The sequence below is a fragment of the Chiloscyllium punctatum genome, chromosome 10 (assembly GCF_047496795.1).
Source record: "Chiloscyllium punctatum isolate Juve2018m chromosome 10, sChiPun1.3, whole genome shotgun sequence".
NCBI lineage: Eukaryota > Metazoa > Chordata > Chondrichthyes > Orectolobiformes > Hemiscylliidae > Chiloscyllium > Chiloscyllium punctatum.
The window spans coordinates 78,424,394-78,443,768 of record NC_092748.1 but is presented as its reverse complement, the minus strand read 5'-3'; positions in this window follow the sequence as shown (position 1 = coordinate 78,443,768).

Here is a 19,375-nt window from a genome sequence, read left to right as displayed (position 1 = left end):
GGTTCACACCAATTCTGAAGAGTAACCCACCCAGACCCATTCCCTTACACTATTACTCTACATTTCCCCTGACTAATGCATCTAACCTACACATTCCTGAACACTATGGGACTTTTTAGCATGGACAATTCACTTAACTTGCACATCTTTGAACTGTGGGAGGAAACCAGAGCATCCGGAGGAAACCTATGCAGACACAGGGAGAATGTGCAAGCTCCACACAGCCTCATCTGAGGCTGGAATCGAATCCAGGTCACTGGCACTATGAGGCAGCAGTGCTTACCACTGAACCACTGAGCGCCCATTGTGGCTAACCATTCTACCGTAAGGAACTTTGTTGAACACCTTACACGTCCACCGCTCTGCTCTCATCAATCCTCTTTGTTACTTCTTCAAAAAACTCAGTCAAGTTTGTGAGACATGGTTTCCCATGCACAAAGCCATGTTGACTATCTCTAATCAGTTCTTGCCTTTCCAAATGCATGTAAAAGCTGTCTCTCAGGAATTTCCTCCAACAACTTGCCACCACCGATGTTAGGCTCACTGGTCTAATATTCCCCAGCTTTTCCTTACCACCTTTCTTAAATAGTGCCATTGCGTTAGCCAACCTCCACTCTTCTGGCACCTCACCTGTGACTATTAATTAGCCAAATATCTCAGCAAGGGGCTCTGCAATCACTTTCCTTTTTTTTAGTGCTTATTTTTCCCCAGCACCCATGGTGTGTGTGTGTGTAGGTGTGAGACACAGTGAGAGACACAAAGTGCACGAATCTTTATTCAGTTTCCACCACCAGGAAGATATGAAAACACCCAAGTGGCCAGTGACAAGCACTGCCCTTCACATCAAAGGGCAATGCTGTGTGATCAAAAAGGTGAAGGGGAGGGTAGGGACTAAATTAAAATAGAGTTGGAGGGAGAAATAATGCACTTCACTCCCTGCGGCGCCCACCTCTCCCTGAACGGCTCCAGGGTGTTGGTGGACACCGCGTGCTCCTTCTCCAAGGACATCCGGGCTCTAACGTAACCCCGGAAGAGGGGCAGGCAGTCGGCCCTAACGACCCCCTCCACGGTCCGCTGCCTGGACCTGTTGATGGCCAGTTTGGCTAGGCCCAGGAGCAGATGCAGGAGGAGGTCTTCGGACCTGCAATCACTTTCCTAGCTTCCCACAGAGTACATCTGATTGGGTCCTGGAGATTTATCCACTTTTATGCACTTCAAGACCTCCAGCACCTCCTTCTCTGTATTATGAACATTTTTCAAGATGTCATCATCTATTTCCCCACATTCTATGTCTTCCATGTCCTTCTCCACAGTAAATACTGATGTAAAGTACTCATTTAGTATTTCCCCTATCTCCTGTGTTTCCACATATAGGCTGCCCTGCTCTTTGATGGGCCCTATTCTTTCCCTAGTTACCCTGTTGTCCTTAATATATTTATAAAATAACTTTGGATACTCCTTAACAGTGGCAGTGGGTGGCACAGTGGCAGTGGGCGGCACAGTGGTTAGCACTGCTGCCTCACAGCGCTGGAGACCTGGGTTCAATTCCTGCCTCAGGCGACTGACTGTGTGGAGTTTGCACATTTTCCCCGTGTCTGCATGGGTTTCCTCCCACAGTCCAAAAATGTGCAGGTTAGGTGAATTGGCCATGCTAAATTGCCTGTAGTGTTAGGTGAAGGGGGGAATGGGTCTGGGTGGGTTAGAACATAGAACATAGAAAAATACAGCGTGGTACAGGCCCTTTGGCCCTCGATGTTGCACCAATCCAAGCCCACCTAACCTACACTAGCCCACTATCCTCCATATGCCTATCCAATGCCCATTTAAATGCCCATAAAGAGGGAGAGTCCACCACTGCTACTGGCAGGGCATTCCATGAACTCACGACTCGCTGAGGAAACAATCTACCCCTAACATCTGTCCTACCCTTAATTTAAATCTATGCCTCCTCGTAATAGCTGACTCCATATGCGGAAAAAGGTTCTCATGGTTGTGCATCGGTGTGGACTTGTTGGGCTGAAGGGCCTGTTTCCTCACTGCAAGTTATCTAATCTAAAAAACTTGTCAAAACCATCTCATGTCCCCTTCTGATTGCCCTCTTAATTATGCTCCTACTGTCTTTATTCTCTTCTAAGGATTCACTCAGTTTCGGCTGTCTACATTTGACATATCCTTCCTTCTTTTTCTTAATTAAAACCTCAATTTCCCCAGTCATCCAGCATTCCCTACACCTACCCACCTTGCCTTTCACCCTAACAAGAATATACTGTCTCTGGACACTCGTTATCTCACTTTTGAAGCCTTCCCATTTTCCAGCTATCCCTTTACTTGCGAACATCTGCCCCCATCAACTTTTAAAAGTTCTTGCCTAATATTGTCAAGATGGGCCTTCCTCCAATTTAGAACTTCAACTTTTAGATTTGATCTATTCTTTTCAATGCCTACTTTAAAACTAATACAATTATGGTTGCTGGCCCCAAAGTGCTCCCCCCACTGACACCTCAGTCACTTGACCTGCCTTATTTCCCAAGAGTAGGTCACGTTTTGCAGTTTCTCTGGTAGGTACATCCACATACTGAATCAGAAAAGTTTATTGAACATACTTAATAAATTCCTCTCCATCTCAACCCTTAACACTATGGCAGTCCTAGTCTATGTTTGGAAAGTTAAAATCCACTACCACAACCACCCTATTATTCTTACAGATAACTGAGAAATTTGTTTCTCAATTTCCCACTGACTATTGTGGGGTGTATAATTCAGTCCCAATAAGGTGGTCATCCCTTTCCTATTTGTCAGTTCAGGATAGGCGACAACCCATCCTCCACAATTATTCTCAATACCGGTGCCCTGCAAGGCTGCTTACTCAGCCCCTTACTACTTGTACACGCAACTGTGTGGCCAAATTCAGCCCCTAATTCCAATTACAAATTTGTAATGACACGACCCTAGTTGGTCGGATCTCGAACAAATGAGGCAGAGTGTTGGAAAGAGATAGAAATCTTAGTGGCATAGTGTAAAGAACAATCTCTGCCTCAATGTCAGCAAAATGAAATCAACTTCACAAAGTGAAATGCAGGACACATCCTTGGTCTGTATCAGTGATGCTGAGGTGGAGGTGGTCAAGAGCTTTATGTTTCTAAGAGTAAATATCATCAATGATCTATCTTGGTCCATTAATGTTGACACTACAGTCAAGAAAGGACACCAGTGGATGAATTTAAAGCTAGGCTCACCTCTATTTTACAGTGTCATGGCTCACTCTTACTACACCTGACTATTATTTACAATCTGAAGGTTTCTCAGTTCAGTGAATTGACTGCTTGATGTCCTCAGGCAAGGCAAGGTACTGTGGGGTCTACCTCCTAATCAACACCTCATGGTGCTCAGATGTGGTGACCCTGTTGAGTTACTACTGCCCGAACAGAGAATGTGTTGCAGTAAAGTGCCGTTCTTATTACCTACCACGCAAGTTCACCTCCGCTATCCTGGCAGCGGTCAACATTCACTCCACGTGGAAGTGAAGAGTGCACTTGATGAAGTATACAGCGCTACAAGCAGTCTTGAGACTGAATACCCTGAGACCTTGTTCATTGTAGCCTTCAATCAGGTCAAACTCAAGAAAGTGTTACAAAATAGCATCAACATGTCTCCTGTCCCATCAGAGGTACAAACATCCTTGATCACTGCAGTACAGCCATCAAAGACACCCACCACTCCATCCCACGCCCATATTTTGGAAAATCAGATAACAATGCTGTGTTCCTCCTTCTGGCTTAGGATCAGAAATTAAAGCATGAAGACCCAATACAGAAGGTAGTGCAGTGTTGGTCTGAGGCAACAGAAGTGCTTCTATGGGTCTGCTCGGAGTCAATAGACTCGTCCATATTCAAAGACTTAATGGCCAACCTCAAGGAATTTGCCACTATTGTTATAGAATTCATTAGGAAGTGTGTAGATGACTCTGTGCTAAGAAGTTGATCCCAATATTCCCCAAATGGAAACCATGGATGAACTGGGAAATGCACTCCCACTGAAGTCCAAATCTGAGACTTACAAGTCAGGCAAACCTGACCTATACAGGAAATCCGGGTACAACCTTTGTTCAGGCCATCAGAGATACCAAGAGGCAAAATGGAACTAAGCTTGAAATCCAGACCAACCACACAGACAGCCATCATCTGTGGCAAGGCTTACATGACATAACAGGCTACAAAGTGAAGTTGAGCATATTTGCGTGCAACAGTACATCCCTACCTGAAAAGCTCAATACACTCTATGTTCACTTTAAACAGAAGGTCAGTGAAACAATGCCACCTATCCCAACAACCTCAGATGCACCTGTACTCACAGTCACAGCCACAGACGTTAGAACCACCTTCTTGAGAGTGAACCCGCAGAAAGCGACTGGCTTAGATGGAGTCCCTAGCTTTGCACTCAGATCCTGTGTAGACCAGCTGACTGCAGTACTAGCAGACACTTTTAATCTTTCCTTACTACAATCTGAAGCCCCCACCTGATTCAAGAAGACTAACACCTGGCCAGTGCCAAATGAAAAACCATGCAGAATGCCTCAATAATTGGAATTTAGGAGCATGAGATGGGATCTTGTAGAAATATTTAAAATTATGAATGGAACAGATAAGATGGAAGTAGGGAGATTGTTTGCACTGGTGGGTGAAACTAGAACTAGGGAGTATAACCCCAAAATAAGGAGGAGCAGATGTAGGACTGAGTTGAGGAGGAACTTTGTTACCCAAGAGGCTGTAAATCTGTGGAATGTCCTGCTCAGTGAAGTGGTTAAGGCAGCCTCACTGAATGTTTTTTAAGGCAAAGGTAGATTTTCGAACAGTAAAGGAATTAAGTGTTCTGGTTTGTAGGCTAAGACCATGAGTAGGTCAGCCATGATCGTATTGAATGGAGGAGCAGATGGCCTACTCCTGCTCCTATTTCTTATCTTATGTTAGTATTATGAAGTGCTTCGAAAGGTTAGTCATGGCATACATCAATTCCAGCCTACCAAATTATGCTGATCATTTGCAATTCGCCTACAGGTGAAACAGGTTCATGGCAGATGCCATCTCCCTGGCCCTACACTCATCCCTAGAACATCTGAAGAACAAGGATATCTACATCAGGCCTTGTACTTATTGGCTACAGTCCTGCCTTCAACACCATAATTCCAAATAAACTCATCTCTAAGCTCAGAGACCTAGGTCTCAACTCCCCTTTCTATAACTGGATCCTAGACTTCCTGACCCATAGACTGTAATTATGAAGAATAGGTGACAACTCCTCCACCATAATCCTCAATGCTGGTGTCCTACAAAGACTGTGTACTCAGCCCCCTACTGTACTCCTTATGTATTCATGACTATGTGGCGAAGTTCCATGGCAATTCCATTTAAAAGGTTGCTGACAACACTACTATGTAGGTCGGATCTCAAACAACGATGAGACAGAACAGAAGAAAGAGTTTGAGTACTTAGCAGAATGCTGTAAAGACAACAATCTCTCCATCAATGTCAGGAAAACAAAGTAGCTGGTCATTGACTTCAGAAAGCAGAGTGGAAGGCATCAATGGTGCTGAGGTGGAGATGGTCAAAAGCGTCAAGTTCCTGGGGATAATGATCATCAACAATCTGTTCTGGTCCACCCATGTCAATGTGATGGTTAAGAAAGCACAACAATGTCTCTACTTCCTCAGGAGGCTAAGGAAATTTGGCATGTCCACAAGGACTCTTACCAAGATTTATAGATGCACCATAGAAAGCATCTTATCTGGATGCATCATAGCATGGTATGGCATTGTCTCTTCGCAAGACTGTAAGAAACTACAGACAGTCGTGAACACAGCCCAGTCCATCATGCAAAGCAGCCTTCTATCCATTGACTCCCATATATACTTCCTGCTGCCTCTCAAACGAAACCAACATAATCAAAGACCCACCCCACCAAATTCTCTTCCGTCAGGCAAAAGATATAGACGTTTATATACACATACGAACAGATTTAAGAACAGCTTCTTCCCTGCTGTATTTCAGACTCATGAATGGACCTTTCATATATTAGAGTTGAATTTTCTCTGCACCTTCTCTGTAGCTGTAAATATTCTGCATTCTATTCTATTATCCTGATGTACATGTACAAGATCATTTATCCGAACATCCAAAAACCGAAAAGCTGTAAAATCCGAGGGTTTTAGTGAAATGTTTCTCTCATTAACAAGGTTAAATTGTCACATTCTGAAAACTGAAACATTCTGAATTCTGAAAAACGGCTGGTCCCGAGCATTTTAGATAAAGGATCTTGTACCTGTACTTCCGTAAATATGATTTGTCTGGTTAACACGCAAAACATTACTTTTTGCTGTATCTTGGCACATGTGACTGTAATAAATCAGATAAAATCAATTGCAAGTTGGAAAATACAGATTCTTCTCTGTCTAATTATATATCTCCATTACTTTCCTTGACCTGTTTGATATTATTTTGACAGACTGTCATCCAATATGAAGTTTTGAAAAAGCTGCAATTTTTCCAGCTAAACAAAGTCACTTTGACACAATTCTTGCCTTTCTTTTTATCCTGGTCACTGTATCAGATTAAATCAGACTTGTCACAACTTCGCATCACATTGAGTCATGCATTGAACTCGCATCCTCATTTCCTCTGTCACGCAAAATGACAACTCTTATTTTCATAACATGGTTCATCTCCACTCCTATCTAAGTCCTAATTCAGAGACTTGAGGACACTGCACTGCAAGACCAAGGGAGTACTGCAATGTCTGAGGCTTTAACCAACATACAATTTGCTTTTTCAAGTGGATGTAAAGATCAATGGCATTTTTTTAAGGTTTTGTCCCAGTGTCAATTTCCGTCCCTTAACAGGCATCACTAAAATAAAATTGGTCACTTATTGCTGTTTGGAAGATTGCTGTGTGAAAATGGCTATTGCACTATCCTACATTATACCAGTAATTGCAACATTGATTTTTCTTTGCCTCATGAGCAAGGTTGTGCTATTTCATGGACACCACATACATTTATTCCAGTAATATTCCTCAGTTTGCCTTCTGTTCTCTGCATCAAATTCCAAATACTTAATCCTTTAAAACTAAGATCATCAAGATCTCTAAACTAAAACAAAGAAGTATGGATGCTGGAAATCTGAACCAAAAGCAGGAACCACTGCAGAAATTAAGCAGGTCTGGCAGCTTTTCTCTGGTGGAGAGAAAGCAGAGTCAGTGTTTTGGGTCCAGTGCCTTAACATCAGAACTGCTTTTGTCAAATCAAATTCTCTGCTGCCTGTATTCCTCCTCCTCTTTCAGCCCTTTTATCACTAACCTACATTAGCTTTCAGTTCCCTGATGTTTGAAATATAAATTTCTCATCTTCATATCGGTAATCATTCATGGCTTGGGTCTTCCCTTTCTCTGAAAAATACAATGGCATCACAATCTGCACCACCAAGCCCACTTTAGAACTCTATAATGTGTCTGATTTCCAACCTGGATTAAATGCTATGTTGCATTTTGTGTATCAATGAAGATGTTTAAAATTGAGCCACAGGCTTTATGACATTTTACACAATAACCTATTGTACCTGTTTAACTTCTGCATTTGAACAATGGCCCAAAGTTATGTAACAGGAGGTAATTTGGAGTGGACAATGGATAGAAGAACATGCTGGAGTCAGAAAACAAACCTGTTCTTCCTGTATATACAAGAAGGATTTTCAAAATGTATTAATAAAAACTTGAATTTAGTTCTCAACTGTAGTAGCCCCTGAATAACTTGATCTATAGGGCCAGACCTATAGGGAGAGTGGAGTATCATGTGTACTTACTTAAACAATGTGTGGAGATCTGCTCAGACAATCATAAAATGTCCACTATTTGAAAACCATATCAGTCTTACAATTGGGTCTATAGGAGAGAGAGAGGAGGAATGGGAAAGAGAAAGAGGATTTGGAGAAAGAGGGAGGAGGTCAATATTAATATCAATTCTATCAATATTAATTTTAAGTAGCATGACATTCTCATTGAGGTGGCCTTAGACTCAATTCTAAGCAGGTACTTATTAGTTTGCAGTTGTGCTGCATGCTTGTGTACTTTCCAAAAGTTTTGTAACAATGCAGTTCTGATGTTCATTCTTCTTAGTTAGAAGTGTCACGCTGGAAAGGAACAGCAGGTCAGGTAGCATCAAACGAACAGGAATTCATTTTCCTTAGCCCATAAAAGAGATAACATTTCTTAGTTAAATATTACATGTCATGAAATAAAAACAGAATTGGAAAAACTCAGCAGGTCTGGCAGCACCTGGATAAAGTGATAGGTTAAACATATGACCCCAAATGTGTATCTCAGGATTTGAGATGTACAACGTTCCTTGGTCTGCTGTTGTTACTGCATCTCCAATCTCCCTTAACACTTCCTGACCTGGCCTTCTGTTCCATTTGCTGCTCTCCCCTTTTCAACACCATAAAACCCAGAATGTTTTCACCTCCCTTCACTTTGGGCTTGAAATATTAATTGTTTCTGTCTCCAAAGTTGCTGCCAATCTTGCTGAGATTTTCCAGCACTTTCTGTTTGTATTTCAGATCTCTATCATTTACATTTTTTTGCTTTTATTGTATGTAATGACTTAGAAATATTTTGTTTCATTGGTGTTCAATCTTTTAAAAAAAAAACTTTTGCCTCAGGTAATGTTTTCGATCTTTTATGTGAATGATTACAAAGGTTTTTGTGTGTGAACCTTTGCAGTGATTGACAGAAAATTGCAGCTGAATGGGTAGCAATTTCAGTTTGCATGGGAAGTAATACTTCCCCCAGGATCAAATACTATACCCGACAGTGGACTGCAATGTCAATCAACTTCATCTTTGAAGGTTCAATACAGCAGATGCCACTGCACTCTTACAAAGCAAGTTTATTTCCCAGAACAAGTAACTAAAATACAACTTATGATCACTATACTTTAAAACAGATACTCAGTTGTTCTAGGGGAATGATGCAAAATCAGGAAAACCTATCAAACCAGAAATTGCTTTTGATTTTTCCATATTGTCATAATAATGTGATCTCATCATATTTTACCATGTGCCTTGTATATTGGGATTATTACAATTCATGCCTAGAGTGTCAGAGACAGGGCAGCAGTGATTGACATTTTCCCACTGAGACAAAATGCTGTTAAAGAAATCGGTTTTGCTATTTGTCACAAGTGTCAGACAATTTAAAACCCCAGAGAAGAAAAATGCTCGAGGGCAGAGTTATGAGGATCTTACAGGCTGAGTGATAAGGGATTGGACTGCATTCAACTTGTCTTAAATAATATGCAAATACCACAGCTGATGCATATGAGGCACAATGTATAATGCAATAATAATTGGAAAAAGACTGACTACGTGACGTTTTCCTGCCCATCTTCTAACATTGACAGAGAAACTGCTAGCATTCTAGAAAAAATGGTTTAAACAGCATTTTGAAATATATGCAGAACATTCCCTTGGAAATTCACTATCCCCCACATTAATCTTATAATTGAAGATGATGACATTTCCTTATGCACAGATCAAGCAGTGCAGTAAATTCTGGATAGCATATTTAGATTAAGTTATAATATAGACATTTTTGTTGACATAAACCTCATCTCCAAGTAACATTACATAGAGTTATTTATTTATTTTTATCTATTCATATCATGTAGATGTTGCTTGAAAGACCAGCATGTATTATCCATCCCCCGGAGGCATTGAGAAGATGAAATTGAGCTGCCTTCTTGAATTGATGCAGTCTATGTGTTGTAAGTACTCTCACAATGATGTTAGGGAGGGAGTTCCAGGATTTTGACCCAGCCACGATGAAAGAAAAATGATATAGTTCCAAGTCAAATGGTGAGTGATTCAGACGGAAAGTTGTAGATAGTAGTGTGTGTATGTTTACCCTTTATCATTCAAGATGGTAGAGGATGCAGATCTGAAAAAATATGATTTAAGAAGCCTTAGTGAGTTGCAGCAACATATCTCATAGTTAGTACACAGTGCAACAGTGAGGATGCCAGTGGCGCAGGGAGTGAATATTTTAGGTGATGAATAGAGTGTCAGTCAGGAGAGTTGCTTTATTCTGGATAATGGTGAGGTACCTGAGTGATGTTTGAACTTCGCTCAACACAGAAAATAGACAGAATTCCATCACACTCTTGACATGTGGACAGTGCTTTCAGGTATTAGACTCTTACCACACTATTTATGGTTACTCTAACTTGGTTTTTGGTCAACAGTGATCAGAATAATCATAGATCCATAGAAAATCTACAGCACAGAAAGAGGCCATTATCCCATCATGTCTGCATCGGCTACAGAAACTAGCCTTGCAGTTACAGATCTTCAGATTCAGATCAAGATTCCCCTTAAATGAATGATGTTTCTATCTTCCCACCATTGGATTCCAGGCCCACCATCCTGTGGGTGAAAACATTTTTCCTTATGTCCCCTCTATTTCTTTTATCATCTACCTTAACTTAGTGCCCTGGTAATTGAACCATCAACTTGGGGAAACTGACTTTACCAAAACCCCTCATTATTTTGTATACCTAAATTCATTATCCTCACCCAGCTTTGTTTGAAGAAAAACATAGCCTAATTGATCTTTCCTCATTGCTGCAATTTTCAAGCCCTGGTAACATTCTTGTAAACCTCCTCTGTATTTGAGAGCAATTATACCCTGCAATGCAGTGACCAGACTGTACACAAATTTCAGCTCTATCCTAAAATGTATCTTGTATACTTTCAGCATTACATACTACTCTTGTATTCAATACCATGCCCAATGAAGGAAAGCATCTGATAGTTCACCAGGGCAGCACCCTTCAGCTACTTCATCAACGATTTCTTTCCATTATAAAGTCAGAAGTGGGGGTGCTCACTTTTGATATTTAGGTTTGAGCTGACAACTGGCAAGTAACATTTGCACCATACAAATGCCAAGCAATGGTCATCTCCAACAACAGAGATTAACCATTGCTCCTTGACATTCAATGACATAAGTGTCACTGAATTCCCCACTATTAACATCCGGAAGGTTACCATTGACCAAAAACTGAACTGGATTAGTCATGTAAGTACTGTGATTACAAGAGCATGTCAAAGGCTAGAAACCTTGCAGCAACTAACTCACTTCCTGACTTCCCAAAGGCAGTCCAACATCTACAAGGCACAAGTCAGGAGTGTAATGGAATGCAACTCACTTTTCTGAATGAATACAGTTCCAGTAACAGTTGACGCTCTCCGGGACAAAACAGTGTGCTTGCTTGGCACCACACACACCCTTTACCACATACAAAATGCATGGTTGAATTTCACAAAGGGCTCCTTCAATGGGATCTCCAACTCACAAGCACTGCCATATAGATGGACAAGAATAGCAGGTACATGAGAACACCATCATTTGTCTGCATGTTCCCCTGCTATAAATCATTGTTAATTTAATGCCACTGGGTCAAAATCCTGGAACTCCCTCCCTCATGAACCAAAATGGCTAACAGTTCAAGAAAGCAGCTCACCCAAGCTTCTCAGGGTAAATGGAGAATGGGTAGTAAATGTTGACCCAGGCAGCGACATCCACATCACATGAGTGACTAAAGAAATGTCTCTTTACCAATATGTCTTCCTGTTTTGCCAACTTCAGGGGCATGTGGACATCCATTCCAAGGTTTTTTACCTCCTCTAGCTATCTCAATAACCTCTCATTTATTGTGTGCTCCTTGCTTTGTTGGCCATCCTCAATGCATAACTTTTCTATTGAATCCAATTTGTAACTTTTCCACCCACTTAACCAAACCATTGATTTCAGCTTGTTAATGACAGCATCTGCTTCATGATCAATGTCCTGGCCAATTTTTATGTCACATGAAAATTTACCAATCATGCTTTCTACATTTAAGTCTAAATCATTAACATATGATGCAAACAGCAAATGACCCAAATTTGAGCCTTGTGTAACACCTCTGGAAACCACTTTCCATTTGCAAAAAAAATTTGTTGACCATTAAATTTATTTCCCATCATTAAGCCAATTTAAGATCCCGGTTGACACATACCCTAGTTCCCATGGTCTTTACATTTTCACAATCTACCATATGGGACCTTGTCAAATGTCTTACTGAAATACATGTACACAACATCCACAATACCTTCATTAATCCTCTTTATTACCTACTCAAAATAATAATTTAAGCTAGTATGATCCAGCTTTCCCTTAAAAAATATTGTGGACGATTTCATCGAACCATAGAATCCTACAGTGCAGAGGCAGGTCATTCAGCCCATCAAGTCTACACTGACCCTCCAAGAGCATCCCACCCAGACCCACCTCTCCACCCTATAACTGGAACTCTGCAGTTTCCATGGCTAACCCATTCTGCCTGCACAATTTACCATGGCCAATCCACCTATGCGGCACCTCTTTGGACTGTGGGAAGAAACTGGAGCACCCAGAGAAAATCCTTACAGACATGGGGAGAACATGCAAACTCTACAAAGACAGTCACCTGAGGGTGAAATTGAACCTGGCTCCTGGTGCTGTGAGGCAGCAGTGATAACCACTGAGCCACTTTATCAACCTTATTCAGCACAGTGTGATTGAATGTCAAGGGAAAGTGGTTAAATTTACTCTCATTTGAGTTGGCGATTGCTTGGCAGTTATGTGTTGCAAATGTTAATAGCCTGGATTTGGGTGTAGACTACTTGATTGCAGATTGTAAGATGGTAAAGGTGTTAAGTTAGTATATAGTGCATTATGCTCAGCATCCTTGACAAATGTTATGATCGGGGAGGTATTATACCAACCAGAACATTTAATGTAGCGTTTGGACAAAAGAAGTCTACAAAATATAATGTTTTTAATTTTGCTGATTATTAAAGGATTATTAAAGGGATTATTACACTGGAGCAACAAGGCACTGGCCTTTTCTTATTTTACTGTCTATATTGAGAAACATTCTTCTTTCGTAAACCCATCATTTAACAAATGAAAGAGTCTTCTATTTGAGGCACCTTATTCCAAGATAAAGCTTCACAGGTAATGGTGTGTTAACAGCAAATGCAAAGAGTGAAACCTCAAAAGCAGTGTGATCCCTGTGTGCCTTTCCTCAAGTTATTGCAAAAATATACTTTGTTAATAAAAAACCTTAATATATCTACACAGGTAGTAAAGCAGGTCTGTACAGTCTTTGCATAAGAAGAAAAACAAACATTGGAATCTGACATTCCCTGCAATTGCAAAAAACCAAAGACATTTCTTACTTATGCAGGACACTATTCACATACATTGAGGTAAAGAGAGGTTCTCACAACTGAATGGACTCCAATTGTACTTTGGTCGATGGTGGTCTTTCCCCACTGCACCTTAGTAACAACTTCCCCAAGCTTTTGTATATCTCTTGGAAGGTAGCCCTGGACCTTGAAATATGTCACTCTGCAACACTTGGTCGAGGTCAACTCTTTATACTGGAACACCAACAAGTTTCAATTGGATCAAAGAACATCTTTCATGGAGCTGATCATCCTCCACGTGCAGTCAACGTTTATCTGGTTGTATGTCCCAGGGAGAAGCTCACAGAGTCCTGTGTCATGGAGCTACTCTGGAGGAACTTTCAACAAAACCAATGTATCTCTCTCCAGAGCTTCTTTGCAAAGGCACACTCCAAAGGAAGATCTATGACAGTCTTTTCTTCCCCCACAACAATTTTCAGGGCAGCATGTAGTGGCGGAGAGAGTCCGTATGTACATGAAGGATCTCACAGGTAGTGTCCTTCTCACCAACAGCCAAGCCATGTCTTGGAGCTTGTTAGAGAATTCTTTTGATGAGACATTCTGCCAAATTACTTTGACAGTCTTCTCAGGGAACTACCTGACAGAATCAGCCCTCTTCCTTTCCCGCAGTGTCCCAAGGGTGCTACATGCTGACCATTGCTAGATGAACGTGTGGTATGTGCCACCTCTTTATTTATAGGTTTTAGTTTCTTAAGGTGGGCGATGTCATTTCCAGTTCATTATTTTTCTAGGAAAGGTAGATGGGATCTAAATCAATGTGTATATTGTTGGAGTTCTGGTTAAAATATCATGCCTCTCAGAATTCACGTATGTGTCTTTGTTTTGCCTGTCCTAGGATGTGTGTGTTGTCCCAGTCAAAGTGATGTCTTTCTCTATATGTATGTATGGAAACTAGTGAGAGTGGGTCATGTCTTTTTACATGGTGTCTGTCAGGGCATGGTCAATTTTTGATCTCCAGCTAGAGTGGAAGATTGCTCAGGTGACTACAGTGGCACAGGTTCGGGGAATAGGCCAGCCCTGCACCACATACAACAACACTGAGAGCATGTCACACACTATGATCAATTTTTTATCCACAATAGAGAGCAAGCAATGCTCTGTTTTGCCCAGTTTCTGCCTCACCTTGGTAATACATTCCTCCTAAGTTTTTGCATGTGCCCAGACCCCTCTGAAACATTTTCCCAGCGCCATTAGATAATCTGACCTGACAGTGAAGGGGATAAAGAATTGGTTGGCCCAATTCCCAAAGAACATGGCCTCGCTCTTGCCTCGATTGACCTTGGCACCTGAGGTCAGTTCAAACTGATCGCAAATGCTCATGAGTCTGCACACTGAAAGTGAATCTGAGCAGCAAACACCAATATCATCTATGTACAAGGAGGCTTTGTCCTGCAGGCCTCTAATATCTGGAATAATCATCCCTCTCAGGCTCACATTCTTCCTGCTGGATTTGGCAAAAGGCTCTATACAACACACAAACAAGGTAGGAGAGAGTGGGCAGTCCTGCCTGATTCTATTCTGATCAGGAAGCTTTCTGATTTCAACCCATTGATTGAGACTACACTACTGATGTTGGCATACAATTGCAGATTATCTCCCCAAAGCCTATTTTGGAGCATACATCCATGTTCTTTGTACATAGTTCTTTGAAAGCTAGGTCATAGATACACAGGCTGGTTAGGAAGGGGTTTTGGACCAGAGGGCACAGCCTCTGAGAAAGGGGACAACCTTTTCAAACTGAGATGATGAGAAATATCTTCAGCTAGAGGGTGATTAATCAGTGGAGTTCACTGTCACAGAGGGCTGGAGAGGCCAAGACACTAAGTATATTTAAGTCAGAGATAGAGGTGGCATGGTGGCTCAGTGGTTAGCACTGCTACCTCACAGCACCAGGGACTCAAGTTCAATTCCAGCCTCAGGTCTGTGTGGAGTTTGCATGTTCCCCTCATGTCTGTGTGAGTTTCCTCTGGGTGCTCTGATTTCCTCCCACAATCTAAAGCTGTGCAGGTTAGATGAATTGGCCATGGTAAATTGCTCATAGTGTTCAGGGATGTATAGGTCAAGTGCATGAGTCAGGGGCAAATGTGGGGGTCTGGGCCTGGGTGGGATACTCTTTGGAGGGTCGATGTAGACTTGTTGGGCCAAAGGGCCTGTTTCCACACAATAGGGATTCTAATAAGTTTTTGATTAGTAAGGGGATCAGGGGTCATGTGGAGAAGGCAAGAGAGTGGAACTGAAAAACATATCAGCCATGATTGAATGGCAGAGCAGATTAGATGGACTATATACCCTAATTTTGTTCCTATAACTTAAGGTTTTATGAACTTTGTAAAATCCTCCGTGCTAACTTCCAGGAGTTAATGCTAAATTTGTGTGAGTTTTCTCACAGACTCACCAATTAACAGCCTAACATTGTCACAAATTTTTACCTCTTAGATACAGTCCCACACAGCACCATCACATCCCTGTATATGTCCTTACCTATCAACAGGATCGACAGAACAAAAGTGATAGGTCAGTGTTATACAGTTGGCAAGAAGTTACCCAGGAGTCGTTGGCATTTACTGCATGAAAGTTCATGGTGTCAGGTCAAATATGGGCAAGGAAAACTGCTGCTGATTACCATCTATGCCCCCTTTCTTGGCTGATGAATCAGTGCTGCTCCATATTGAACACCATCTGGAGAAGCACTTTAATGTCCATTAACAAGAGTGGCTTAGCAATACCAGTGAACATAGTTGCTAGTATGGGTCTCGAACTGGTGATGAAAGAACCGACTAGAGGGAAAAAACATACATGATCTAATCATCTGCCTGCCCTAGCTGTACCTGTCCATGTCAGGATCAGTAAGAGTGATCACTGTATAGTCCTTATGGATACAAAGTCTTGTCTATGCATTGAGAATGCTCTATATTGTGTTACATGGCAGTATCACCAACGTTTAAATGGTATTGACTCAAACATACTCCAACATAGCCTATAACCTCATGGCACTGCATATCCCCCACTCCACCACAACCAATAAGCCAGGGCATCAACATGTTTTAATAAAGAGTGCAGGAGGGCATGTCAGATACAGCACCAGTCCAACCGAAAAATTAGGTCTCATATGAGGAAGCTACAAAACAGGATACAACTTACTGCTTATACAAATGGTATGCAAGTGATGTATAGAACTAAGTAATTCCACAGCTAACAGATCAGATCTAAGCTTTACAGCCCTGCTGCATCTATTCATGACTGTGGTGGTCAATTAAACAGTTTGCTGAAGCATGAGGTTCCACAAATATCCTCATTCTCTAAGATGGGTAGCCCAGTAAAACAGTGCAAATGATAAAGCAGAAGCATTTGCAGCAATCTTCAGCCAGATGTACTAGGTGGATGATCTATCTCAGCTTTCTTCGGAGGCCTACAGCCCTACAGATACCACTGCACATGATATCAAGAAATGGCTGCAGGCACTGGACACTGAAAAAGCTTTGGGCCCTGACAACATTATGGCAATAGAAATGAAGAAATGTACTTCTAAATCTGATGCATCTGTAGTCAAAGTATTTTTGTACAGTTGCAACACTGGTCATGTTGAGAATTACTCAGATATGTCCTGTACATAAAAAACTAGGACAAATCCAACATGACCAATTACTGCCCGTGCAATCAGTCTACTCTCAACCTCTGTACATAATAGGAGGCATCGTTAACAGTGCTATCAAGCAGTGATTGCTCAGCAATAACCTCATTGATGCCCAGTTTAGGGTCTGCAAAGACCACTCAGCTCCTGACTTAGTTACAGCTTAATCCAAAAGTGGAAGAAAGAACCAAATTCCAGAGGTGAGGTGACTGTGACTCACTTTTACATCAAGACTACATTTGACTGAGTGTCGCATCAAGAAGCCCTTGCAAAATTGGAATTATTGAGTATTAAGGATTAAACACCCATTGGCTGGAATTAAAACTGACACAAAGGAAGATGAATATAATAGAATAGCAATTTATTGTCATTTATGTCTATGAAAATACATTGAGATATGTATAAGTTGTCACAATCTGATACCGTTTTAATTACAGAAATTATAAGAAGAAATAATCTAGACTAATTTAGGGCAAAGTTAATCTTTTATTCCTGCCACAGCTCCTGGGTTTCTAGAATGCCCATGGGATGTCACCACTGAAGCAGCCCTGAGGCTGCCAAAGCAAGGATTTCCAGAACAGACGCACTGCGCCACCACCACCGAAGCAAATACTAAAGCCACTGCATTGCTGCCATAGCAAGGATGGCAGACTGGGCCCAGCCAGTTACAATGTTGAAGCTTTTGCCTCTTCAGTTGCTGCCCGAAGCCATCACATTGCCATCATAGCCGTAGGAATAAACCAGAACTTCTATATCCATTTCTGAAACTGCTGCACCACACCAGGTGGGACAGACCAGACCCACCAACGATGAAGTCTTTGATAAAGCCACGATCACTATGGCCATGAGGAATAGACAACTCGATCCACCACACTGTTGCCCCTGCAACAGACCCTTGAAAAAATAGCAAGTACCATTTGCACCATGCAAATGCCTGAGAATGACCATCTCCAACAAGAGAGAATCTAACTATCACTTTTTGACTTTCAATTGCGTTGCTACCACTGAATTCCTCACTTTCAATACCCTGGCAGTAACCGTTGACCAGGTACTGAATTGAACTAACTATACAAATAAGGGCTACAAGAGCAGGTCTGAGGCAAGGAATTTTGCAGTGAGTAACTCACTTCTTAATTCCCCAAAACCTGTCCACCATCTACAAGACATAAACCAGCAATTTGATGGAATATTCACCATTTGCCTGAACGAGTAAAACTTTGTCAATACTCAAGGATCTTGACACTATCAGGGACAAAGCAGTTAATTTAATCGGCACCACATTCACAAACGTCCATTCTATTCACCACTGATGCTCTGGAGTAGCAGAGTGTACCATTTACAAATTACATTACAGAAATTCACCAAGGGTCCTTAAGCAGCACCTTCCAAACCCCTGAACACTATCATCTACAAGGACAAAGGCAGCAGATACATGGGAACTCTAGAATTTGTACATTCATGTCCGAGACACTCACTATCCTGAATTGGAAATATATCTTGACTATAGTTGGGTCAGAATCCTGGAATTTCTTATGTAACAGTATTGTATGTCTATCTACAGAGTATGGTCTGCAGCAGTGTAGAAGGCAGCTCACCAACACCTTCTCAAGGACAATATGAAATGGGCAATAAATATTGGCCCAGTCAGTTATGCCCCATCCATGAATGAATGAAAAAAAATATGATTTTCTTTCTCTAAGAACTACTACTGACCATGCAATCATCTTATGGCATAACTGAGGTCACTGGCAATTCACAACAGGACAAGAGAGTAAACCTGCTTGGCTCTGGATTTGATGGAAACCTTTCTGATTCTCAAGTTTAAAACTGTGCTGGTGATGTTTGTTTTGATTTTTGCTTGCTCCAGGTGAATGAGGAAATGGCCTCCAAAAGACCCATGCACGACACTGTCTGCCCTCTGTACACAGGCAACTTTATCACTGAGCAGTATGCCTGGTCAGAGTGAGTTTGCAAGTCTAAAGCACACTTGATTCAATTGGTAATGCCTTTGGACAGAATTTTGTAGTCACATTCAGCAGTGTGAAGGGCCACCAATTTCTAATTTCCACACTTTCTGCCACCATTCACTGCTTCTTTAAAATTGCCTATTTCAAGCTCCTGTTCTTGGCTGCTACTTCAGGTGCTGCTAACTGGCTGTCTCAAAGTTTCCACTCACCATTCAGGGCTGGGATAGAAATCAAAAACCTACATATTGTTCCTAACCCACACGCTATCCTTGACCCAAGCACAGCAGTGCAGCATCCCTACCAGCACAATGGCCCCAGCACTAATCTCTTTGGCACTTCATTGCATACAATTGCTGAACTGAAAATGACCTATTTATTCTGTTCATTAATCAATACTCTATTTTTGTTCCCAATACAATTAATTCACCAGAAGGTTTAAT